The sequence below is a fragment of the Danio aesculapii genome, chromosome 4 (assembly GCF_903798145.1).
Source record: "Danio aesculapii chromosome 4, fDanAes4.1, whole genome shotgun sequence".
NCBI lineage: Eukaryota > Metazoa > Chordata > Actinopteri > Cypriniformes > Danionidae > Danio > Danio aesculapii.
The window spans coordinates 15,594,876-15,622,587 of record NC_079438.1 but is presented as its reverse complement, the minus strand read 5'-3'; the positions used below and the strand labels follow the sequence as shown (position 1 = coordinate 15,622,587).

Here is a 27,712-nt window from a genome sequence, read left to right as displayed (position 1 = left end):
ACTAAACAAAATTACTTTAGCTTTACGTAATTAACTTAAGTTTATTGAAATAAATATTCTTTCTTAAAGACAACTTAACTCGGTTACGTGGAACCAGTGGACAAAAAAAGTTAATTAATGCCAACATATAATTTTTTTGAGTGTATTTAGAGGTTTTACTCCCAGACAGAACCCTGTTTTTGTTTGTTATTTTGGCTTTATTCCCCTCCTGAAGCTAGAGCTTCCTTAACACTACATTGTGTGTGACTGATTTTTTTGTAAATACATTTTTGGAACCTTACTCGTTGTTGTGTTGTGACTGGTCCCAGTTTAGTGCTCTTTAAACTAATATTGTTGCGTTCATTGTATTTCCCCTAAACTTGTGTAGGACGTAACAGAGAACATCATCCAAAACAACTCTAGCTACATGATTAAACTGGAGAGTAGAGTACAGATGTATCCACACCTGTACAATTACTTGCAAAGAGATTTTAAGCCGCAGAGGTGCTGTTTGCCAGATGTTTATGAAACTGTTTCTCTCTCAGCTGCCATCATTGTTTACGGTAAACGTGAGGAGCGCAACACATTTACAACCCCACCTACTGCAGTGAAGGAGTGTTGGAAAACAGTATACCATCACTAAGCCTTTTCAAACATTATTCAGACATGAAACATCCTGTGAACATGAGAAAATGTTTGCTGCATTCATGTCATGTGTGCAACTTTTTGTCAATGTGTTTCTTAAGCTGCGCCGAATGAGCGAAACTCTGTAGACACTGATCAGATCTGTACGGTTTTCTCTCCAGTGTGAAACCTCTTCTTTGCAAAATTCTATTGTACGGCATTGCGAAAAGTGGCGGGATTAAACAAGATGATTAGACATTAAAAAAGTGAGCGATTGGTCCATATTTTAAATTTCTGTCCTGAGAGGTCATGTTTTGATCTTCGATTGGTCTCACACAGTCAAGTGATGCGATTTCGTAGGTCAGAGTTCACCAAGCTTGAACTTTGTAAGGCAGTGAACTGCGAAACTTGACGCACAAACTTGCGTTTCCGGTCTGATGCATTCACGCACGTATGAATGTAAGTCTATGGGGAGAAAAATCCAGTGTGACCGCGGCTTACGTGCAAGTGAATGGTTTTTCTCCAGTGTGGATCCTCATGTGTTTATTAAGGGTTGATGATTGGCTGAAACTCCTCCCACATTGAGTGCATGCAAATGGTTTCTCTCCAGTGTGGATCCTCATGTGTTTATTATGGTGTGAGGAGCAGTTAAAATTCTTCCCACACTGAGTGCATGTGAAGGGTTTCTCTCCAGTGTGGCTCCTCATGTGTTGATTAAGGTTTGATGATTGGCAGAAACTCTTCCCACACTGAGTGCATGTGAATGGTTTCTCTCCAGTGTGGATCCTCATGTGTAGATTAAAGTTTGATGATTGGTTGAAACTCTTCCCACAGTGAGTGCATGTGAATGGTTTCTCTCCAGAGTGGATCCTCATGTGAATTTTAAGAGTTTCTTTTCTTCCAAAACTCTTTCCACACTGAGTGCAGGTGAAACGATTCTTGTCTCTCCTTTTCAAAATGCCATCAGTCTGTAAAAGAGTGTTTTCCTCAATTTTGACATGATGTTCCTCCTCTTTACTCCCCTCATTCTCTTCAATTAGGTCTGAAATAAAAAAACATTAGTTTTCATTAAGTCTTAAAAACTCTCATCAAAAGCTGAGAAGTGAAAAGACACTGGAAACATTGGCTACACACACTGGAATTTTGATGCACATTAACTGTAAAATGAATCAGATCATATTTTGATCTGTCCATTAACATGCAGGGCTCGACAATAAGGACTGCCCGATGACCCAGGGCCAGCGTGCGAGACGCTCGGGACAATAAAGAGAATGGTTACTGACCCAATCGGGCCAGTGCTGCCTTGTCACTTAAGTTTAATTTGGCTGCGACTGTTTGTCAATTGTGTCGTGTTTGCCCAATAAGCGTGGTTTGTCTGGCATATGTGAATCCCGCAATCGTGTCAGATCCGCGCCAAATCAATCGGTCTGTGATCGCCTGAATGAGGTGGTCTCAGATCGATGGCCTATATGCACGGCATTAAAGGCAGTTCACCAAAAACTGAAAATTCCATTTACTCATCCTTCACTTGTTCCAAACTTGTTTGAGTTTCGTTCTGCTGTTTAAAATGGAAAAAACTAACAAGAAATCTGAATGTTGAAGTATTCAACCAAGTTGCCAGTTCAAGGGTGATGATCACAGTGATGCATCGGTTAGAATGCATGAGTCTGGTTTAGTTAACTTAGGGTTTCTACGCACAAACTTTGCGTTGCATGCTTCCCGTCTTTACAACACGCCTGCCGGACATCGCTCTTAGAAGAACTACCCGTGTAAAGCCTGCGTCTGTCCGCCGTTACATCACTAAGGCAACGAGACCCGTTCACAGGAGCTCACGTTGCTTCTGTGTACGTTTGCAGCTTGCATGAACTCAGTCTGACCCTGTTCTGCTCGTATAACCGCTTTCCCGTGAACACTCGGACGCAGCCCCGTCCAGCGGTAGGGTCAATCATTCAACTTCTCTGAACTCTTACTTCCTAAGTCTCGTAATTCTGCCGGAGCAGTCACTGGAGAAATTCCCATTCAACAAACTTCCCGAGTGCTGACGTCAAACTCTCCGTCACCGGGACAGGGAAACCCACGCTCCAGAAGACGAAGGAAAACCCTCTCCAACAAAGGACTTCCCCGCCACGTCAACGCGCTGCAACCAATCGGCTTCGCCGGAGTTTCCCTCAACCAGCTGACGAGTGTGACTGGTCATCGAAACGCAAGTAACACAAACAACATTCATTCTTTGCTGAAGCTGGTGTTAAATTTAAGCAGTAAACCTTAGTCAGATTCTCTGCTTGGTGGTTTTCTCAGGTTGCAATGCTAAGAACTTAGCAAGTGCGAGACGTTTGGGACTCTTTGTTGTTCATCCTCAGTCATTCACCCATTTCAGAACCGTGTGTGTGTGTATCTGTATGTTTATCTTTTAGAGTAGTGTACTGTGTGTTTAGCTTAATAAACTTGTGTTTCATTTTAAGATCCTTGTCGGAGTTGTATGTGTTTCTAAGTTACTGCCTCAGCTATATGGTCTTGCTACCTTGCTTGTATAAATACTGAAATCCTGTTTTATATTATTATTGTTGGCCACGTAATAATATAACATAGATTTACTAACGCTAAAATCACGCTGCTTACTTCTATTAGGGTGGACCAATAGATGATGTAAATGTACGTGTTAACCTGTTTCTGACTGTGAGTCAGTCATTTGAATCTTCTGATTCAAATCCCTGAGAATTATTTTGAATTAATTCGAATTTATGAGCTAATTCTTAGAGTACCGGACATATTAGATGGTCCAGGCACTACAATGTCCTCAGTTTGTTGATTCACGTCCGCCATTTTCAGTGTGAGTCGAAGCGATATCACTATAGGAACACCCTAGCTCTATTTTTAGATGCAAGGCTCGTTGGGCTCAACACAAGATCAATATTCTCCACATTATCACTCTAATCGGAATTATTGGTTGTATCTTTAGGTAGGTTTGCAAACATGTGTACTTCTCATTGAGTCTACCTTATACTTCAGCCGTTTGCACTTCTCGCAATCTCAGAAGCTCACTGTGATCTTAACTAGCATGCGTTTTAGAATTCTAAACATAGGTTTCTATCAGGGTACACTTAAGTCGACGGCTGGGCGCCGCGGGCCGCTGCAGAAACCTATGTTTAGAATTCAAAAATGCGTGGCGCGACGATTCATGACAGTTCATGTTTCAGCCGCGCCACAGAGAGTGTCTGGTGTGCCGTGTCGCGTCTTCGAGCGGCGCATCCGGTGCCTCAGTCAAAGTTAATTCAGTGTGCGTGGTTATTAGTTTCTGTGTACAAGCTCAGCACTTGAAACTAGCACACAGTTGGCTGTAAAACTGTACAAAGACACATATGATTTTGTACTCTCTGCTTGGTCTGTGTCAGAGTCGTACATGTACGACTGAATGCTGAACCTCTCACTCCAGCTCGTTCTCGCAGTCTGCCTGTCAGACTCTGTTGCAAACGCAGAGCGGGTGAGCTCATGGCCCCGCCCCCTTGTTACGTTGGCGGGAAGCCGAAACTAATTTATGTGAAGCAACACACCCCTAAATCAGCGAGCTGTGGACACGCCCCCAACGTGACACTTTTTAACACATTATAATAAAAAATCTGAATTGTGTTTTAAACTGAACCTAAACTGGCACACTCAGAAGAACCATAATATTAATATTAAATCTTAAAAAAGAGGTAAACTATGTGCCCTTTAAAATGTCTGTTTATAAATATTGTTTTTCAGGTGCTAATTATTTTAATAATTTACCAGTCATGAATCATACAACATATGTAAATACATTTAGTATTTTTGTTGTTTAAAATGTCATATAGTTCTGCAAATTATTCTAAGAATTGTCCAGTTGTGCATCATATTGTTCATGTAATTTAAAGATTTGCAATTCAGTTTTGTATTTTGTTGTTTAAAGTCTTTCTATTTCATGTAGATGAAAACTATTTCTAAAATGCATCATTTATGGTTCATACTATGTGCGTTTTCTGAACAATAAACAATGGAAAATGTGTATTCTTTGGTCTGATTATCTGTCTTTAAGCATGTTAATGCAGACATTTGGAGACTGTTTAGAGAACTTTCTGGGGACATTCCGCAAACTGGCAGGGGACGTCCCAGAAACGTTTCGCGAACCTGCAGGGAACATCCCGGGAACATTCTGCAAACACGCAGGGGATGTCCTGGGCACGTTCTGGGAACCTGCAGGGAACGTTGTATTAACGTCAAGAAAACTTTCCTGGCTAACTAACAGGGAACGTTAGGGTGTTTGTTGTGGGGACGTTCACAGGACGTTCTGGAAATCTTCAGGGAACGTTCCGAGAACGTCCTGGGAACGTTATGTGTTTGCTGGGTAAATGTTTTTGATGTTTTTCCCTTGTCAGTTAAAAAGTCCAATAACTGAGGAGATTGCATATAATAATTCGAGAGATTTAAAGGGGGCAAAGGACAACACGCCAATTGACAGCACTTTACACGTCTTATTTGTAAAGTCTTTACACGCTGTCTTATTTAATTGATCGAGTCAGTGATATTGAAATGAGTTCAGTTACTAACCTCTCGATATTGTTTATACAAGTGAGGGACACGCAGCAGCGCGCGTCAAGAGAAGAGAGCTTGTTTAAAGGGAGCAAAGCCAAAGCAAGATTATGTGTGGATATGTATCAAAATATTGGTATTTTTACTCAAACTGCAACAAAGTGCTTTGCGCACATGTTTGAATTTTGTATGTTGCACTTTGCACGAACTTCCCTGCTGAAATTGCCTGTTATTTGTCAATTTCTGTGCGTCATTAACAGATAGTGAACTTAAATATTAAAGCATATTTCTCAGAGAAAGAGCAAATATTAAGCAGGCCCAATATATCTCCTGATTATCCTACTCAGTGCTGCTGAACTATTTGCGTTCTTTAATGCCCCATTCACACAGGGCTTTAGCGTCAGAGGGCTTGACAGAGGGTGTGTCTAAAGTTGGGGCAGACGCGATCGTCACAGCCGGACTCTGTTTTAATCATTCTCGGGGATTTTAACAAAGCAAAACTGTCCCGTGAACTGCCAAAATATAGACAGCATGTTACATGTCCCACAAGAGACAGCAATATTCTGGATCACTGCTATACTACAATAAAGGATGCATACCGCTCCGTCCAACGACCAGCTTTGGGACACTCTGACCATTGTTTGATTCATCTCATTCCAACCTACAGGCAGAAACTGAAAACAGCCAAACCTGTACTAAGATCTGTGAAAAGATGGACTAACGAAACAGAGCGGGATCTACAAGCCTGTTTCGACCTCACTGACTGGAGTGTTTTTGAAGCTGCTACAAACGATCTGGATGAGCTCACAGAGACTGTAACATCTTATATCAGTTTCTGTGAAGACGTGTGCATTCCTACCAGGACTCAACTCACATACAACAATGACAAACCATGGTTCACTGTAAAACTCAGACAGCTACGTCAGGCCAAGGAGGTTGCTTACAGGAATGGGGATAGGGCCTTGTATAAACAGGCCAAATACACACTGGAAAAGGAGATCAGAGTCGCAAAAAGGAGCTATTCTGAGAAACTAAGGAGTCAGTTCTCTTTCAGCGACTCAGCATCTGTGTGGAAAAGTATGAAAAACATCACAAACTACAAGACACCATCCCCCAGCACTGTAGACAATGAACGACTTGCAAACGACCTGAATGAGTTTTACTGCCGGTTTGAGAAAACCCCCCACACCCACTCTGAACTGCTCTTCACGCCACCATTAACACCTCCACCACCCCCCGCCTCCCTCATACCTGCCCTACAGTTTAACAAAGATGAGGTGCACCAGGTCTTCCGGAAACAGAAGAGGAAAAAAGCCCCAGGCCCAGATTTTATAACATCAGCCTGTTTAAAATCCTGTGCTGACCAACTGGCCCCCATCTTCACCCTGATCTTCAACAGATCACTGGAGCTGTGTGATGTGCCCTCCTGCCTCAAACGCTCCACCATCATCCCCATCCCAAAGACACCCAAACTTACAGGACTAAAGGACTACAGACCGGTGGCGCTAACATCTGTGGTCATGAAGTCTTTTGAAAAACTAGTGCTGGCCCACCTGAAGGACATCACTGAACCCTCACTGGACTCTCTCCAGTTTGCCTACAGAGCAAACAGGTCTGTGGATGATGCAGTCAATATGGAACTGCATTATGTTCTGCAACACCTAGACAGACCAGGGACCTATGTGAGGATCTTGTTTGTTGACTTTAGCTCAGCTTTTAACACTATCATCCCAAAACTTCTCGTGCCCTAAATAACTCAGCTCTCTGTGCCACCTCTGTCTGTCAGTGGATCAGCAGCTTCCTAACGAACAGGCAACAGCTGGTAAAGCTGGGAAAATTCTCATCCAGTATCCGCACAATCAACACTGGCCCAACACTCCCAGGGGTGTGTTCTTTCCCCACTGCTCTTCTCCCTGTACACGAACTCCTAAAGTTTGCAGACGACACTACACTTATCAGCGTCATTCAGGACGGTGACGAGTCTGCTTACAGACAGGAGGTTAAGGAGTTGGCTGTCTGGTGCAGTCACAACAACCTGGAGTTCAACACGCTCAAAACAGTGGAGATGATAGTGGACTTCAGGAGAAACCCCCCTGCTCTCCCCCACTGAGCATCATGGACAGCATTGTGGCAGCAGTGGAGTCATTCAAGTTCCTGGGCACCACCATCTCTCAGGACCTGAAGTGGGACACTCACATTGACTCCATTGTCAAAAAAGCTCAACAGAGGATGTACTTTCTTCGTCAGCTGAGGAAGTTTAACCTCCCAAAGGAGCTGCTGAAACAGTTCTACACCTCCATCATTGAATCAGTCATCTGCACATCAATAACTGTCTGGTTTAGCTCAGCTCCTAAATACGACCTCCAAAGACTACGTCGAATAGTTGACTGCTGAGCGAATCACTGGTACAACCCTTCCTACTCCCCAAGAACTGTACTTATCCAGAGCGAGCAGAAGGGCTGCCAAAATCACTCTGGACCCCTCACACCCAGCACACTGCCTCTTTGAACTTTTACCTTCTGGTCGACGCTACAGAGCACTGCGCACCAGAACAGCCCAACACAGAAACAGTTTCTTCCCTCAGGCAATCCATCTCATGAACACTTGATGATAATAATTGCGAAACCAACATCACTACTTGCTATACACTTTTATACACATATACACTTATTTAACAACTTTACATGCCAATTTGCACATAACAGCTGCACATATAACGTTGTATATAGTAATAAACATGTACATACACTTGTCAATCTGTATATTTGCACTCACTACTTACTTCTATTTTTTAAAATATATTTATTATCTGTTTTTTGTCCTGTCTCTGTTATCCTGTTGCACTGTAGAAGCTCTGTCACGAAAACAAATTCCTAGTATGTGTGAACATACCTGGCAATAAAGCTCTTTCTGATTCTGATTCATTTCCCCTTTGCACCACCTTCGCAGCAGCGACGCTCTGCCTGAGCTCACATACGCTTCTATTTAACATACCACTACTGACACACTCCCCAGCACTGCTACTGCAGTTTAAATGCCTCCGCAGGAGCGCATTTAACCGTTATTATTGACTAGCCCCCCATTACACGTAGCATCCTCTTCAAATGTATACACGCATTACGCTAAGGCTTTAGTGTTTCCACAGCTTGCACTCACAAGCATGTTCACTCTAGCCTTTTACGACATATTGGATGCTCAAATTCAAATTCCTTCAAGCGTTGAATGCTTCCGCTCTTTCCTCCATCCCCAACTTTTACTCCATACCCCCTTTCCAGCGTTGAGTTTCTCCGCTACTTTTGTTTTTCCAGCGTGGAAAAGAGAATGTTTGCTCCGCTACTATCTCTTTCTTCTAGCGTTGAGTTCTTCAGCTATTCTCATCTCTTCAGCCTAAGCATCACCCTCCAAGATCTGACTCCCCCGGAGTCTATCAATTACCCCCTTCCCCCCCTCCTCCCCCTTACCCTGGCCAATATACATCTTTCTTGCTTTCTAGCGTTGAGTTCCTCCGCATCTCCTGTTCTAAATTCTCTAGCGTTGAGTTTCTCCGCACCTCCTTCCCTTCCTTCTAGCGTTGAATGCGTTGAATGTTTTCACCACCCCCTCCCTATTTAGACTCCTGTAGGAGACTAACCCTTCAGCTCTAACTCCCACAGAGTCAACCCCAGAGCTACGACTCCCACGGAGTACCCCCCCCTCTCTCTCTCGCCCAGGCCAATTCGCATCTTTCCTACCTTTCTAGCGTCCTGTTCTAAATTCTCTAGCGTTGAGTTTCTCCGCACCTCCTTCACTTCCTTCCAGCGTTGAATGCTTCCGCTCTTTTCTCCACCCTCTCTATAACCCCTCTTCCCTTCCCACTCCCTACCCCTTTCTCAGCGTTAAGATCCTCTGCTACTTTTCTTCTTTCAGCGTCGAGTTACTCCGCTACTTTCCTATTTCTAGCATCAAGTCCCTCTGCTACTCTCCTTCCTTCTGCTAGGCACCCTGCCCAACCCCATTCTCCCCCCCGAACCTGACCCAGCCGCTCCTAAGAGCGCGCTACAACTTCCCTCATGCAGGAACCTATCTCCCTTCAATTCATATCCAGCAGCCGGATATGGCGCTGACCTCTCGCCTTTTGGGGGGCACTTCAATATGCGGCTGCTGTCCCAAGCTTTAAAGCTTTTTTGGGGAGTTCTCGAGACCTACCTGAGCTCGAACTCCCCTCTTGCCCTTCTAACGGGAGGGAGCCCCGGGCTCGAGGATACTACGAGCTCAGGGCTCTCTCCCGGGACAGCATGCCAAATACGTTTTATTGATTATCAGCTAAGTGTGAACTCTTGAAGTGTGGTTTATTTATAAACTAATTTCGAGAGGATCATGTGCTTATGATCAACACAGCTGGCTCCTCATTAGCTCCGTAATGTGACCCATTAGATGATTACGGAAGCATTATAAATAACCAGAGTTTTTCACTCCAGTTATCTTCGTCTTGAAGCTTCCCCCTCCTTTCACCCCTACTTCCTCCCCCTTTTTTCCGATAGGGCGACACAGTGGCCCAGTGGCTAGCACTGTTGCCTCACAGTAAGAACACCGCTGGTCCAACCTCCTATCGGGCTGGTTGGTGTTTCTGTGCGGAGTTTACATGTTCTCCCCGTGTTCACGTGGGTTTCCCCCGGGTCCCCCGGTTTCCTCCCACCGTCCAAAAACATATACCATAGCAATAGATTAAACCAAATTATCATTGAAAACAACCCTAGTTTACACTTCTCACGCGGCGACAAGCAGGGGAGTTCTCGAGACCTACCTGAGCTCGAACTCCCCTCTCGCCCTTCTAATGGGAGGGAGCCCCGGGCTCGAGGATACTACGAGCTCAGGGCTCTCTCCCGGGACAGCATCCCATATACACTTTATTGATTATCAGCTAAGTGTGAACTCTTGAAATAAAACAAATAAGCCTTTCTCCAGAAGAAAATATATTATAGGAAATGCTGTGAAAAATACTCTGTTAAATTTGGGAAATATTTATATTTACAAAAAAATTCACAGGAGGGCGAATAATTTTGACTTAACTGATAATAGTTTTGAATAATCATCAAATACAATTATGACCAAAATGATCGTGCTTATGATTTTTCTCATATTCGAGCAGCCCTAGAAAAAGGGTGGGATTAAACAAGATTATTAGACATTAAAAAAAGTGAGCGATTGGTCCATATTTTAAATTTCTGTCCAGAGAGGTCATGTTTTGATCTACGATTGGTCTCACACAGTCAAGTGATGTGATTTCGCAGGTCAGAGTTCATCAAGCTTGAACTTTGCAATGCAGTGAACTGCAAAACTTGACACACGGACTTGCGTTTCACATGCGTATGAATGGAAGTCTATGGGCAGAAAAGTCCAGTGTGACCACGGCTTAAGTGCAAGTGAATGGTTTCTCTCCAGTGTGTATCCTCATGTGGTGATTAAGGGATGATGATTGGCTGAAACTCTTCCCACACTGAGTGCATGTGAATGGTTTCTCTCCAGTGTGGATCCTCAAGTGTTGATTAAGGTGTGATGAGCAGTTAAAACTCTTCCCACACTGAGTGCATGTGAATGGTTTCTCTCCAGTGTGGATCCTCATGTGTTGATTAAGGTGTGATGATTGGCTATAACTCTTCCCACACTGAGTGCATGTGAACGGTTTCTCTCCAGTGTGAATCCTCATGTGCAGATTAAAGTTTGACGATTGGCTGAAACTCTTCCCACACTGAGTACATGAGAACGGTTTCTCTCCAGTGTGGATCCTCATGTGTTGATTAAGGTGTGATGAGTGGCTGAAACTCCTCCCACACTGAGTGCATGTGAATGGTTTCTCTCCAGTGTGGATCCTTATGTGTAGATTAAGGGATGATGAGTGTCTGAAACTCTTCCCACACTGAGTGCATGTGAATGGTTTCTCTCCAGTGTGGATCCTCATGTGGTGATTAAGGTGTGATGAGCAGTTGAAACTTTTCCCACACTGAGTGCACATGAATGGTATCTCTCCAGTGTGGATCCTCATGTGTTGATTAAGGGATGATGATTGGCTGAAACTCTTTCCACACTGAATGCATGTGAATGGTTTCTCTCCGGTGTGGACCCTCATGTGTAAATTAAGGGATGATGATTGGCTGAAACTCTTCCCACACTGAGTGCATGTGAATGGTTTCTCTCCAGTATGGATCCTTATGTGATGATTAAGGTGTGATGATTGGCTGAAACTCTTGCCACACTGAGTGCACATGAATGGTTTCTCTCCAGTATGGATCCTCCTGTGTTGATTAAGGTGTGATGAGCAACTGAAACTCTTTCCACACTGAGTGCACGTGAAAGGTTTCTCTCCAGTGTGGCTCATCATGTGTAGATTAAGGGATGATGAGCGGATGAAACTCTTCCCACACTGAGTGCATGTGAATGGTTTCTCTCCAGTGTGGATCATCATGTGTTCATTAAGGTGTGATGATTGTCTGAAACTCTTCCCACACTGAGTGCATGTGAATGGTTTCTCTCTAGTGTGGATCCTCATGTGTAGGTTAAGGGATGATGATATGCTGAAACTCTTCCCACACTGAGTGCATGTGAATGGTTTCTCTCCAGTGTGGCTCATCATGTGTAGATTAAGGTGTGATGAGCAGCTGAAACTCTTCCCACACTGAGTGCATGTGAATGGTTTCTCTCCAGTGTGGATCATAATGTGAATCTTAAGATTTCCTTTTCTTCCAAAACTCCTTCCACACTGAGTGCAGGTGAAACGATTCTTGTCTCTCCTTTTCAAAATACCATCAGTCTGTAAATGAGTTTTATCCTCAATTTTGACATGATGTTCCTCCTCTTTACTCCCCTCATTCTCTTCAACTAGGTCTGAATAAAAAGATAAAACATTAGTTTTCATTAAGTCTTAAAATTTCTCATTAAAAGCTGAGAAGTGAAAAGACTTTGGAAATATTGGCTACACACACTGTAATTTTGATGCACATTAAATGTAAAATAAATCAGATCATATTTTGTTTGGTCAATTAACGTGTACACATTTAAGCAGGTTCAATTAAATTCATCTTTATTTATCTAGTGCTTTTACAAGGTAAATTGTGTCAAAGCTGCTTAACATAGAAGTTATAGTAATTTGAAACTGTGTCAGTCCAGTTTTCAGAGTTTCTTACATAACAAATCATAAAAATCCTTTTGGTCATATTGATAAGACACAAATTTGAACGCTGTAAGTGGCCCATTTTTATTCGTATATATTCATAATTTCAACAAAATATTTTTCTAAAATTTGTTAAGCAGACAGGGTGTCATGTAAAACAGAGTAGACCATCGCTTTAGAACTCAGAATATAACTTTATTAAAGCATGCACTCGTTAGCGATCTTTCTGCCTTCTGTGTCAGCCTGCTCGTGCTGGCTCTGCCCCCTTTGCCGCCGCAACCCTGGACCCTGACACAGAACAGCCAATCTCAATAACCTGTTCACATCTCCCCTCTTTAAAGTGATGAAGCCCCCCTATAGTAAATGTATAACAAGTTCCCTTTTAGCAACATGGAACAAAGCAAATTACTTTTCCAACCTGGTAACAGATATCAATATCAACTTAAAAATATGTTTTGCTTACAATCGTCAATCTTAACCATAACCTGTCAACATCACAGAACATGTTTTTAAGTTCACTTTTTTCCCCACAATCTTACAGCATACTGTAGAAGTTAACATGCAAGTGGATCCTTTGCATCTGTATGGTTAGTGTAAACACCTACCCCAAAACAATCCTTAAATTTTACTGGCTGTTTTACTTCTCTACCAGTAACGGTTCTTTTGCTAGAGGGTGTATGAGTGTGTAGTGCATTGGAAATTGGGGTAGCAAACCGATTTGTAGAGTCTGTGAGTAAATCAGTCTCAAGTGAGGGTCTGTCTTTGGCTTCACTGTTCTTAGTCACAGACTGTCCATGTCGCGTCTCAAGTGTTTTCAGGAGTTTTAGGAGTATCCGGGACACTCTGAATATGTCTCTGTTTTGGCAAGAGATTGTGCCTTCCTTTATTTGCACAATATACTTTCTTTGGTAGTATTGGAACTGTCTTTCTGATCTGACGTCCGATCATCAGTGGAGCTGGGCTCAGTCCCGTGGCATTGATGCACTGTCAGGTCACGCTCTGTGTCAGACACAGTGTAATGAGTCAGATGATTTCTGGTAAGAGTGTCTGCCACCACGAGCTGTTTGCCTGGTACATGCACTGCTTTGACATTAAATCTCATCAAATGTATCAGTAACCGTTGGCACCTTAGGGAAGCTTTGTCAACATCGTATGTGTTATTCAATGGTACAAGTGGCTTATGATCAGTCTGGAGCTCAAATTAGTCCATATCTTGCAAGTAACGCGAGAACTGTTCACATGCCCTCACTCCAGCTATGCATACCATCTCGATTTGCGAGTAGCGGCGTTCAGACTCAGTTAAAGTCCTTAAACAGAAATCAATCGGAAGTAGTCCTTCCTGCTGCTGAAACAGGGCAGCACCTAGACCATAACTACTTGCGTCAACGCTGACCACTGTGGTCTTGGTAGTATCATAGAATGCTAACGCTGGTGCTCTGCTCAACATGCTCTTCACCCTGTTAAACACCTTCATATGTGCCTCGCTCCAGGTCCATTCAGTGTCACCCCTAAGCAGCTCAGTCATTGGATGAAGAACTGATGAAAGACCTGGAAGGAATTTACAGAGTGCCTATTTTTCTTAAGGCAACTTAAGAACAACCAACTTTCATCAGCTGTCTTGGTGAACTTCTGCTGCTGCACAATAGAAAGAATCCTGACCAACTGCGTCACAGTCTGGTATGGAAGCTGCTCTGTTGCTGAGCGTAAGGCACTGCAGCGGGTGGTGAAAACGGCCCAACGCATCACAAGGACCACACTGCCAGCCATTGAGGACATCCAGAAGAAACACTGTCTGCGCAGAGCACACAGTATTCTTAAGGTTTCCTCTCACCTTGCTCACAGACTTTTCTCTCCTCGCTTTAGGCTCCCCTGGACAAAAACCAGCAGACTGAGGAACAGCTTTTTCCCCAGAGCTGTCTCCCTTTTGAACTCTTCCCCTCACTGACTCTTTTACCTGTATCCTGCACTTGCTGCTATTGTACTGCTAGTAAGACCTAAACTGCATCTCGTTGCCTTGAACTTGTACATGTGTAATGACAATAAAGTTGAATATAATCTAATCTAATCTAAGATGGCGCTTTATAGCAATGAGCGTGCAGTCGATTGCTCCGAGTACATTGGGAAAACCAGCAATCGCTGCAAGTTGCGATTTAATGTTTGGCTGGTCAACTGCATGGTATTGAAACCTTATATACCTGCTAGACATGCGGATGATCTCGTCCCATACAGCCAGCATTGCACGGCTCAAAGATACTTTGTAGTGTGCAATTTAACACAATTGCCTCTATGAGTTGCCAATGGAAAAAACAAACACACACAAGAAATGTGCGAGATGAAGTTGGCGTGGACCAACGCACACGTTCATTTTATCGTTAGTAAATCCAAACATGAGCGTGAAATCTGGCGTACGCAAAGCTTTTGTGCGTACGCAGTGTTGATACATGAGGCCCCTGAGCAATGGCACTGTGTACTACCGAAGAAAATCCAGTAAATCATGCGTCGCGATCCTTACCTGCATCATACCTGGCACAGACTTCCTGGTTTACCGGTCCCTCCTTCCTTTGACAGCCACCTGCAGAAAAAACTAATTCAAGTGAGATGTTTAAGCTAATTGACCCTGAGAATGATGCAGAAATTCGTCCTCAAATACAAACATGTGCAACTTACCTGGAGGAAGCAGGGCTTATATCTACCAGATTTCAAAGTTTCTCCACCTTCACCTCTTTAGTAAGAGGATTAGCACTTATAGTTCACATCGCAAAATCCTTCAAGCAAAGGCAAGGGTTTGCACAGATGCGACTTACCACATACTCCAGATGAGATGGACCAAGCAACGAATGTTGTAATTAAAGCAACACAAAAGGGTCTGTCACTACTAGGTACACCAGAGGAGGACAGGCAGAGAGCAAAAGGTGGGCCATCATATTTGGCTGTATGATCTCGAGAGCTGTACACATTGAGGTCATTGAATCTATGGATGCATCAAGTTGCATAAATGCTCTCAGGCGGTTCTTCGCATTAAGAGGCCCTGCAAAACAGCTCCGCTCCGATTGCGGTACCAATTTCGTTGGGGCATACAAGGAACTTGATATGGACAAGATGGTGCAGAGGTACCTTAGTGAGCAAGGATGCAGCTGGGAATTCAATCCACCTCACAGCTCTCACATGGGAGGCTCAAGGGAGCGCCTGATTGGCATTGCAAGAAGAATTTTAGATTCAATGTTTCTGCAGCTAAAATCTCGCTTAACCCATGAAGTTCTTTGCACACTACTAGCAGAAGTTACTGCTATTATTAATGCACGTCCACTCTTACCTGTGTCGGCAGACCCGCAAAAACTATTCGTACTTTCACTGTCAGTGCTCCTTACACAGAAGACAAGAGTTCCACCTCCCCCTGGAGATTTCTCTGACAAGGAGCTGTATACAAAGCAATGGAGACAAGTTCAGGTGCTTGCAAACCAGTTCTGGACACGCTGGAGCCGTAAATAATTACCTTGCTTGCAACACAGACCAAAGTGGACAGTACCTCGCAGAAACCTTCAAGTGGGAGATCTAGTTCTGCTCAGGGATAATCAGATAGATCGCAACTGTTGGTCCATGGCCAGAGTCTCTGCTGTATTCCCAGCAAAGGATCGATTTGTGAGAAAGGTTGAGGTTTCAACAACTGACCATGGGAATATAAAAACCTTTCGAAGGCCGATTTCAGAGGTTGTTCTGTTTCTTCCCAAAGACTGATCTGGAAATTGGGGTATAGTCCAGAAATTCATAGTGACCTTACATAGGTCAGATGGGGATTGTGTTGCCCTTTAAGAAGTTTCACTTTAAAATATCTTCTTTAAATATTTTTTATACATATTCCCTGTGTATAATGTGAAATTCATAATTTAATAAATTAATCTACTTTATGTGTAAAAAGGAATACTTTTATTTTGCGTTATGACAAACTTCCTGTTAAGTCACTTCCTGCTAGTGATCCTGGATCTTTGTGGGAGCCTTGTCAGACATGTGCTCTCTCGGACAATAAACCATCTGCTTAAAATCACCATAGAGGCAATGGCGTAAGTTTATGTTTTGAACATTAGACATGTTAAAGACATTATGTCAGTGATTATTTTGTAAAAAGAAATACAACGTTTTGTAAAAAAGTTTGTTTGTTAGTGTAATTCCTACTGCAAAGAGAACTGTAGTCCGTTTATGTTATGGATATGTAAGTGCAAATACCTGTCAAAACAATATCTGAAAACTGGTTTATTATTTTATTGCAGTTTTCACCATAAATGCTAATAAGAAGAGTGACGGTAAACGATCAACCTTGCTATGACTCTTCATTGGCTATGGTTTAACTCGACTGTGAACGATGTTGTACTTTGAGAGTCATTGGCTGCTAATATGATTTCGCTATTTAGGGTTTCCAAATAATACTTTTATAAAATTATATTATTAAGGGGAAAGTCAGAATGTGCGTATATAAAACCAACTTTACCTCTATGTTTATCTATCTGCACACTTCTGATTATTAATATCAACCTGTACATATATTCACTTATTGTAAATCTCTGTTCATAGCTAATACAACCTGTATATAATGTTCATAGTACATCCATCTCATCTGTAAATATCACCATAGTTTTTCTGCTCTTTATTATAACTTATACCTGTGTCCTGCACTTGCTGCTTTTGCACTGCTGGTTAGACCTAAACTGCATTTCGTTGCTTCTTTTTCTGTCAAATCCAGATACATGTATTCCAAAAGCTCTTATAATAAATTCAAAATTTGGAAATGTTTCTGGATACAAAGTCAATCTAGCAAAGAGTCTCTTTTTCCCTATCAATAATAGAGCACAGCAAATGCCCTTCCAATCCTTTCCATTTTCAGTAAGTCCTGATAAATTTGTATATCTGGGTGTGAGTGTGACACGCAAATATAAGGATTTGTTCAATAATAATGTTAAAACGACATTAGACAAAGCCAAATGAGACATGACGCGGTGGTCAACCCTTCCTTTATCTTTGGCTGGGAAGATCAATTCCATTAAAATGACAATACTACAATGATTTTTGTTTCTATTTCAGACCATGCCTGTTTTTATTCCCAAGTCATTTTTCAAGGAGTTGAATAATTGTATTTCTACATTTCTCTGGGATAAGAAAATTCCTTGCATAAAAAAGGAATTCTTGGAAAGAAGAGTGTGGATTGGCAATGCCAAATATTTTATGCTATTATTGCTGGTTCGAGCCTCGGCTGGGTCAGTTGGCATTTCTTTGTGGAGTTTGCATGTTCTCCCCGTGCTCGTGTGGGTTTCCTCCGGGTGCTCCGGTTTCCCCATCAAGTTCAAAGACATGTTCTATAGGTAAATTGGGTAAGCTAAATTGTCCATACTGTATGAGTGTGAATGGATGTTTCCCAGCGATGGGTTGCGGCTGAAAGGGCATCCGCTGCATAAAAATGTGCTGGATAAGTTGGCGGTTCGTTCCACTGTGGTGACCCCAAATTAATAAAGGCACTAAGCCGAAAAGAAAATTAATGAATTAATTGGCGTTTCCAGCCAATGAATCAAAGCGAACAAAATCATCACTTCCTGACTAACTGGTGCCAAATATCAACAGTAAAACCAGAATTTACTGCGGTAGAAGAAGCTACATGAATCTTTTCTTTATTTAATAAATGACTTTCACCTCAGAGGACAATGCCAACACACTGTGAACACGGGGTGGCATTTGAAGCCATGAGAATTGGAGAACAGACGCTCTTGACACGATTCAAACGCTCTGGAGGTAATTAATAATCTAATAACTTTAATACTGAAACATTTTAGAATGACCAAAACAACATTTCAGATGTTTTACAGTGTGCTCAGTCTGCTGGTTTGTCCATTCACACACATTTTCATCATCATATGATCTCTTATCACAAACCTTTTTTTATGTACATACTGGAATTTGTTCCGTAAAAGTGCTTGCGTAGTTTACATGAGTTTATCTTTTCTCAAAAGTTATGTGCATCATGACGTTTCAACTGATTTTTTTATGCTCATAGCCTATCCAAAATGCACATAAAAATAAGTAGCTGGAAACGTAAGGCTAAGTGAGAAATACCGCTTCATCTTTAAAAAACATCGGAGGAGACCAACAGAAACTCAGAGTTTAGAGAATAAAACCTGCTACTGACCAGGTTAGGTTCACAGAGCAAGTTACCACGGTAACAGACTGAATTAAAGTTACCTCTCTTTAAGAAACAGGCTTGACTTGAAACGGAAACCCAGAGTTCCCCTTCGGATGGGGAACTCCAATGCTATGTGGAAACTTCCACTATGGGGATTTCGTCAGAATCCAATCATCTGAAAGAGTATAAAAACGGGCCAATGAAATGCCAATGAGTTGGCAGCGTCAGCGTGCACAGCTGGCGTCAATGACAATCAGTCATGCTATAAAGACGCAGCCAGTGCCATGCTCGACATCCTTTCCTTTCGCTTTCAGAGCCTTTCACGAAGCTTCTGAGAGAGTCTTTGAGGGTATCTCCAACCTGTGTCTACACAGAGAGATCGAGAAGCAGCTTCTCCCGGTCCAGAGCGCGTATACGCAGTGGCAGATGGTCGAGCTGGGCATTTCTCCCTTGCCTGGCGTCCTTTGGGTCCGGTCCTCCAAGAGCGGTTTGTATATAGGAAAAAAGCTTTCCTAAAAGAGCAACACGGTCGTGCAGCGCGTCTTTTTCAAGACGTCACTCCGACCGTGCGTTTCTGGATGCGGTGGTTTCCTATCCCCGGATGATGGGCACGAGCACAGCGTTTCATGTCTGGGGGTCCAGCATGTTAATGTGGTGCTCGCGGGCAGTGCATGCCATCACTGATGTCATGTCTGTTGCGCAGTTAAGATCGCGGCTCGCTCTTGCAAAAGAGCCACCCACCCCAGTTGTCCCCCGCACTGCGGTTGGCACTCGGGCAGATCTGAGGGTTTCAGTGAGAGTAAATCCGCCGCCCCCCGGGCCGTGGACCTCTCGCTCCTCCACGCGCTCCATCCAAGCTTCAGGTGAAGAGAAGCGCTCCGTCCTTGGATGGTCGCTCTCTCACCTGATGACACCGGGGGTCAGATGTCCATCGCTGCATCGGAGGATGGGCTGTCATTTTCTGATGAGGATGCGAGCCCGCTCGCTCCCTCCCTCCGGGGTGGAGAGCACGGCGTTAGCATCTAAAAAGCAGACGTGATGGCCGTGCTTTCTCGGGCTGCTTCGGCCGTGGGTCTGGTGATGGTTTATCCCCCAGCCCCGCGGCCGGACCGACTAGATGGGTGTATGTGGAGGATATAAGGAGGCAAGACCTTCAAAGCCTCCCGTCCCCTTCTTCCCGGAAGTGCACAGTAAACTCACGCTGTCCTGAGGGCACTTTTTTCTGCCCGATCTGCGTGCGCTTCCATCCTCACCATCCTTGGAGGTTGGGCTGTCAAGGTCTGACGAGGATTCGAACCCGCTCGCTCCCTCCGGGACTTTGAGCGCGGCGTCGAATCCAGAAGCAGACTTTGCGGCTGTGCTTCCCCAGGCTGCTTCGGCCGTGGCTCTGGAGATGGTTTATCCCCCAGCTCCGCGGCCGGACCGATTAGAGGGGTGTGATGTGGAGGATGAAGGCGAGACCTTCTAAGCCTCCCCATCCCCTTCTTCCTGGATGGGCACAGTAGGCTCACGCAGTGTGCTGCGTGCGCCTTCCCCCTCACCATGCACGCTATGGCCACCTGCCAGCGCTACCAAGCGCAGGCGCTGGCCCGGCTGCGCGAGGATGGTTCTGACCCAGGACTGAGCATGCGCTCCGCACCGCAACCGACTATGCTCTTACAAAAAAAAAAAAAAAAAAAAGTCGGCTGTGTGTGCCCTGGGAAGGACGATGATCACATCCGTGATCCAGGAATGCCACCTCAGGCTAAACCTGGTGATGTGCGTGACGTTGACAAAGTTCGCTTTCTTAACTCACCCATATCCCAGGCTGGCCTGTTCGGCGACACTGGCGGTGAATTCGCCCAGGAATTCACGCCGGTGATAGAGCAGTCGGAGGCGATGGGCGAGGTCTCTATCGGCGGGATTGTATGACCGCTCCCCCCCGCAGAGCCATCCACATCCACTGCTTTTTCGCCGAGGACGCCCGCCCGCAGCTTTGCTTCGCCGCCCCCGCCTGCGCCTCCGGCCACGCGGCTGCGCCGAGCATCGCGCCGGCAACCAGCGTCCCCCGCCCAGGGCGCCGCTAAGTTTGGTAAAACGGACCGCGAAGCGTCCCTAAGGCGGGCCATCTGGGGAGGAGGGAATTTGCTCTTTCCCCGCTGGAGGGCGGGGCACGTTATTTAAAGGCGTAAAAAAAAAAAAAAAAACGCCATCAAAATCCTCAGTGAAAGAGCACTTTTCCCCTCCTCCGGATGTGACAGCCCGAACACTGCCAGTCTGGGACGCTATGCCTTCCAGCTCGCAGGATCGGTGCATTTCGCCAATGGCTCATGGAGCACGAGAGAACGGTCTCCTTTCTCTCCACTCCCAGCCCCTCTCCTGGAGTTTGAGTGCGAGACGAGAACATCTCCTCTCCTGCTCTCCTGTGGGACCCCAGCGCTCCCCGGATGAGCCCACTCACTCCACGCTGCCCCGCCGCTGGCACGTCAGCGATCGTGCGGGTGGGACCATTTGCGGGGGCTCTGCCTGCCTGGTTAGCGCGGGCCAGCCCATCGCAATGGCTCATCCATACGACCAGACTCGGCTATGCGATTCAGTTCGCGAAACGGCCTCCCAGGTTCACGGGCGACCAGGGTCAGTCCTGCGTCCGCCCCTGTCTTGCGAGAGGAGATTGCTGTCCTCCTGGCGAAGGATGCAATCGAGCCGGCCCTCCAGCCGAGATGGAGCGCGGGTTTTACAGCCCGCTTCGGAATGCTTACGCAGATGCGCATCACGCGATGCGTTCGTCCTCAGGATTGGTTTGCAGCAATAGATCTGAAGGACGCGTATTTTCATATCTCCACACTTCCACGCCACCGGCAGTTTCTGCGGTTTGCGTTTGAAGGTCGAGCGTGGCAATACAAGGTCCTCCCCTTCGGGCTCTCTCTGTCTCCGCGAGTTTTCACCAAGCTCGCGGGGGGTGCCCTCGCGCCCCTTCGGCTCGCCGGCATCCGCACGCTCAATTATTTCGATGACTGGCTGATTTTTAGGTCACTCTCGGGAGCAATTGATTATGCACAGAGACAAAGTGCTCCGGCACCTCCGCCCGTTGGGGTTTCAGGTCAACCGAGAAAAGAGCAAGCTAGCCCCCGTGCAGAGCATCTCCTTTCTCGGGTTGGAGCTGGACTCGATCACTATGGAGGCGCGCCTCTCACAAGAGCGCGCCGAGGTAATGCTGAACTGTCTGAGAGAGTTCGACAGGAAAAAAAAAAAAAAAGTGGTCCCCCTGAAATTATTTCAGAGGCTCCTGGGGCCTATGGCATCCGTAGCCGCGGCCACGCCACTCGGATTGCTCCATATGAGACCACTACAGCATTGGCTTCACGATCGGGTCCCCAGACGCGCATGGCACGCGGGCACACACCGAGTGACTGTCACTGCGCTGTGTCACCGCACCCTCACCCCCTGGAAAGGACCCCTCCTTCCTACGGGCCAGTGTGCCCCTAGGTCAGGCGTCCAGGCAGGCTGTCGTTTCGGCAGATGCCTCCAGTATGGGGTGGGGGGGGCCGTGTGTAGCGAGCATGCTGCTGCGGACCCGTGGAGGGGACCCAGCTGCATTGGCATATCAACTGCCTAGAGCTGTTGGCAGTGTTTCTCGCTCTGCGCCGCTTTTTACCGGTGCTGAGGGGGCAACACGTGCTGGTCAGGACGGACAGCATGGCCGCGGTAGCGTGTTCCATCCGGATGGGGGTATACGCTCCCGCTGCATGTCTCAGCTCGCTCGCCGTCTGCTCCTCTGGAGTCATACGCGGCTGAAGTCGCTGCTTGCTATTCACACCCAGGATGGGCTCAACCGTGCGGCCAACAGGCTCTCACGGCAGCTCCTTCCCCGGGAGAATGGCGACTCCACCCCGAGTCATGCGTAAGTATGCACTCCCCCCAGTGAGCCTACTCGCGCAGTTTCTGTGCAAGGTCAGGGAGGATGAGGGGCAGGTCTTGCTAGTTGCGCCCCTGGCCCAACCGGACCTGGATATCAGAACTCTCCCTCCTCGCGACGCCCCCCCTGGCGAGTCCCTTTGAGAGAGGACCTACTCTCTCAGGGACAGGGCACCATCTGGCACCCTCGCTTAGTTCTGTGGAACCTCCACGTGGGGTCCATAAGACGCGACGAGGAAGACGTAGGTAACCTACCGGTGGCGGTGGTTAATACCATTACTCAGGCTAGTGCACCCTCTACGAGGCATGCCTACGCCCTGGAGTGGAGTCTATTCACTGAGTGGTGCGCTTCTTGCCAGATCAGTGTTGTGCTTTCTTTCCTTCAGGACAGGTGGAGCGAAGGCTGTCGCACTCCACACTGAGGGTTTACGTGGCCACCATCTCCGCTCATCATGATGCGTGGATGGCGGCACCGTGGGGAGGCATAACCTCATCATCCAGTTCCTCAGAGGTGCGAGGCGGATGTTTTCCCCCGCCCCCCTCTCATACCCTCTTGAGATCTCGCGGTAGTGCTACGAGCCTACGTGGGGATCCCTTCGAACCACTCGACTCAGTATCCTTGAGATTTCTGTCCTTGAAGACAGCTCTGCTGGTCGTGTTGGCATCGGTTAAGAGGGTTAGGTACCTGGAGGCATTTTCGGTCAGTGACTCGTGCCTAGAATTCGGGCCGGCCTACTCTCCCGGCTATGTGCCCAAGGTTCCTACCACGCCATTTAACAATCAGGTAGTGAGCCTGCAAGCGCTGCCCGCGGAGGAGGCAGACCCAGCCCTTTCATTGTTGTGTCCTGTTCGCGCTTTGCGAATATATGGGGACCACACTCAGAGCCTTAGATCCTCTAACCAGCTCTTTGTCCGTTACAGTGGTCGGCAGATGGGAAGTGCCGTATCTAAACAGAGGTTGGCCCACTGGGTAGTGGATGCCATCTCCCTCGCCTTTGGGCCAGGGTGAGCCGTGTCCCCCGGGGGTGAGAGCGCACTCCATTACGGAGCATCGCATCCTCCTGGGCGTTAGCACGCGGCGCCTCTCTGACAGACATTTGTAGAGCTACGGGTTGGGTGACACCCAATACATTTGCAAGGTTACAATCTGCGAGTGGAGCCGGTTTCCTCAAGGGTATTAGGCAACCCTTGGTGATTGAGGAAACGATTCGGTTGAGGTGTCGAAACACGCTTGCTGCGCCACTCTCCCTAACCCGGAAATACGTGCGCTTTTTCAGCTTTGTCAGTTTAGTTCCCCATTCTTTGGCGAACCCTGCAGAGTTCCTCCGAGGCCCCCAGCACCTGACTCAGCGGAGGAGTCAGGTGTTGGCCCGTTACGTTGTCGGCATGCCCGATGGTCAGCCCGCGTTCTGGGTATAGGTGCCTGCTATGTGTGATCCCCGCTGGCGATCCCATACGTTCACTCAGCCACGGTATAGTCCCCCCTTCTAGGGCAGGCTCGTGTCTTCCCTCCCCGCTAACCATCCTTATGCAAGGACTCCCCATCTCTGGGCTAGTCCATAGGTTGTCACCAGGTCTCCCCTCTGGGTAACAGGTGAGCTCCGCAGCGTCCTCCCTATCGGGACTGAACGCTTTCCCAACGTACTGTCGTATCAAAACCTATTTTACTGGGTTATTGCGACTCCCCGAAAAACATAACTGTTCTGAACAGGTAAGTGAGGGCCAGGGGACACGTTGGAAGACTGTGTCTCGGGGCGTTGTAGGTGCGCTCACTCTACTGCTTGGCACACCCTTCGCCAGGGACGCAGTAAGGTTCTTTCGTTGTGGCGTTTTCCATAGATTTCCCCATAGTGGAAGTTTCCACATAGCATTGGAGTTCCCCATCCAAAGGGGAACGCTACGGTTACTAAAGTAACCCTTCGTTCCCCGAGGGGGGGAACGGAAATGCTATGTTCCTTCGCCACAACGATTGTCCCTTAGCTGTTGAGCGTGAAAGTCTCTTCAGCTAGAAAAGGATGTCGAGCATGGCACTGGCTGCGTCTTTATAGCATGACTGATTGTCATTGACGCCAGCTGTGCACGCTGACGCTGCCAACTCATTGGCATTTCATTGGCCCGTTTTTATACTCTTTCAGATGATTGGATTCTGACGAAATCCCCATAGTGGAAGTTTCCACATAGCATTTCCGTTCCCCCCCTCGGGGAACGAAGGGTTACTTTAGTAACCGTAGCGTTTCTCTCATTTCAGGGATTAAGTACTCTGAGTTTTCACTTAACCTCCTGTCTCACGTCGTCCTACAGCAACATCATATAGTTTAGAATACTGTACAATGTTTTATAATAATTAATTATTTTAGTGTCCATTTCATTCAGCATATTTAAAATTGGAGGCATCCACGTACTTTGACATACTTTAAACCAGGGTTTCTGCAGGTTTCACTTGAAGTTAAATTTAAGACTTTTAAAGACAATTTTAAGACCATTATGAATGAAATTTTACACTCATAAAGGGCTAAAGAATTTTTCAAATGGCCCAGATAGAAAGGATTTTATTTGACCTATTAAAAAATAAATAATAATAATAATTTTATACATTTAATAATACAATATTAAATGAATAATAAAAAAATGTAAATATTTTAGATATTTCTTAGCAAAAGATCTTAAATAATGTGTAAAAACAAGCAAGCTTTACTTGTGTCCACACACTTTTTTCCAACATAAACTTTCTTTAAAATAAAAAACCAATTAACAAATGCTTTAAAAGTTTTAAAACCTATAATAAGCTAAATCTATGCACAACAATCTCTCTTTTAAACAAATGTTATTGTAAGGAAAATAATTAAACTATTATGATAAATAGAGTTAAAATGACCTTTTGAATAAAAAGTTGAAAGTTTTTATTGAGATGGATTGTTGGTGATTGTATGGATTTTAGCCAGATTGTGTAGCAAAACATGAACAAAGGAAAATGAAGACTTGTTTAAAAAAAGATTTAAAGATCTACAACACAATATTTCAGTAAATTTAAGACTTTTTAAGACCCCGTGGAAACCCTGTTTTAACACAATAGCCTGGGTAATTAGTTATTATAATAATTATGTAATTCTAACTCAGATACTATCTGTGAGAACTAGTAACAACTACTAAAAACAAGTTTAAACCCATAAAGAAGTTGAAATTGTGATCAACGTGACATTTGCAAATGGAAAGTACTAAGTCAACACTATCACTGTAATAGCAGATATCTTCTATGAGAATACTGTAGGTCAAAAATCCTCAGCTCAATTTAACTTTTTTTTAATATAGCGCCTGTGCTCAAGGACGCTTTATAAACAATAGAAGAACAGGAAAAGCAATAACCTTCAGAAGGTTGAGAAGATGAGAGAATAATAATACATAAAACTAATGACAAAAGACATGAGAACAAATAACAAGAAAGAAACTCATTCCTGTCTTTCAATGAGTGCTTATGTGCATTTAGGAGAACTAGGCAGCACACTCAGGGCTGCAAGATGGATTTAATTTAGTATTCTTAATATTAAAATATATCTGAATGAGGATCAAATGACTGAGTTGGTCTTTGAGAATGAAAATCAACCTGTTTGTTCCTGCAGATCTTCCTGTTTGACTCTGAATGTTTCTTCAATCTTCACATCTTCACTCTCCTCTTTAATAAATGCCATCTTTATAACAGTGTGGAGATCAGTCGCTTCAGCAGGAGTTTTTCTCTGTGTTTGGACACTTTATCCTGTTTAAAATGAACGAAACAATAAAAATGTCCTGGTTAAATAAATAAAACAATGAACAGAAACAAAATAACTTCTCTTCAACACTTGCTTCAACAGTTTCTTTATATGAGAGTAATTAACAAAAAGAAAGAAAGTCAGAGCAAGAAACAATAGCCACAAATTAAGCTGACTAAAACTAGTAATATTACTCCATTTCTTATATAGTGATGTATACTTAGAACGGAACGACATTATGCTATTTAATACATTAAACCTTCATTAAAACACTTATTACACACATTTCTGTTGTTCAAACAATAGCCCTCACTACTGTGAGTAAAACAGTGCTACGTTGTATAAAGGGTTAAAATAATAACAGCAGGTACAAAATTAAAAAATCTGAAACTTTAATCAATCGCTTTATATTCATGTAAACGCTTTAAAACAAACCTTTCTCCGGTCGAATTACAGTGCGGGAGCGGCGCGGCCTTATGACGTCACACGTCACGCCAAAATAAAAGTCTTTTATGTTTAGCGTTTTTGCCACTTACTGCTGCAGTCATGACTTATTGATACATTTCTCCCTCGTTTTCCACTTTCTCACAGACACACATATATTCAGCAGTTGGAGTTCAAAACCTTTATTATAAACATTTTAAGACATTTTAATTTTAATTCTAAACTTTTTTAATCCACTAAGACTCAGTATTTAAAGCAGATAATCTCAACATTCTAAAAAGTATAACAAATAATCTGATGAGTGTTTTGAGCAGAAACTTTACACACACATTCTGTGCACACGTTAACAAACATTAACAAACATTAAATAAGTGCACTTTAAGTAAAAAGTACCCATTACTACTACATGTTTTAGTTTCACTAGCTGGGTCATTATCGCTATAAAGTGCCTTTGATGTCCCACAAGATTGAATCAGTCCTATATGAACATAATGCACAATAATGAAACTCTGAGTTTTGATATAATTAGTTAAACCTTTACACACATGCAGGTAGAATTATAAGTGTTTTGTTTGTTTTAAATATGTTTTTGTCTGTTTTTGCCATATTCTTTCATTGAAAAGATGTGATTTTGCCATGTCCCACACACTGCTCAGACAACTTCAGTGAGTCTAAAATGTAGGTAAATTTGATCAAATTTAAAAAAAAAAGATTTTTAAATTTTCTTATTGTCTTTAACAAGTTATTTTAAAGAGAAGTCATTTTAATAATTTTATTTTTTCTGTTTTAATAATGTCATTAATCATTTTGCATGTGTCCTTAAAATCGCTGTCCACCCTGTCATGATGTGGTAAATGCCACTTTAAGAAACCCTGTGATCTACTCATTGGCATCACCCTGCCCATTTTGCTTTTCTTCAGAGAAGGTTTAAACATCTGATGTGCACACAGTAAATATCTACACTTATGTTTCCTATTTTTCCTCATGTTGTGTTTGAAAATGAATGTTGTCAAGCTTAACATGTCCACTCTGTCATAGTGAAATATTAATGAATTTAAAAAAATCAGAAATTAAAGATATAGCTTTTAAATCGTATACAAAGAGCTTAAATAGGGAAACACTTTACAGCTGCAGGTATAACATGTGTTGAATAAATGCTATCTTTAG

The 27,712-nt window shown here is 44.4% G+C and overlaps 1 pseudogene; it reads right to left on the bottom strand.

Moving 5' to 3' along the window:
• LOC130222229 (gastrula zinc finger protein XlCGF57.1-like) lies at positions 1-26,590 on the bottom strand (annotated as a pseudogene).
• Between the last annotated feature and the right edge of the window lie 1,122 nt (positions 26,591-27,712).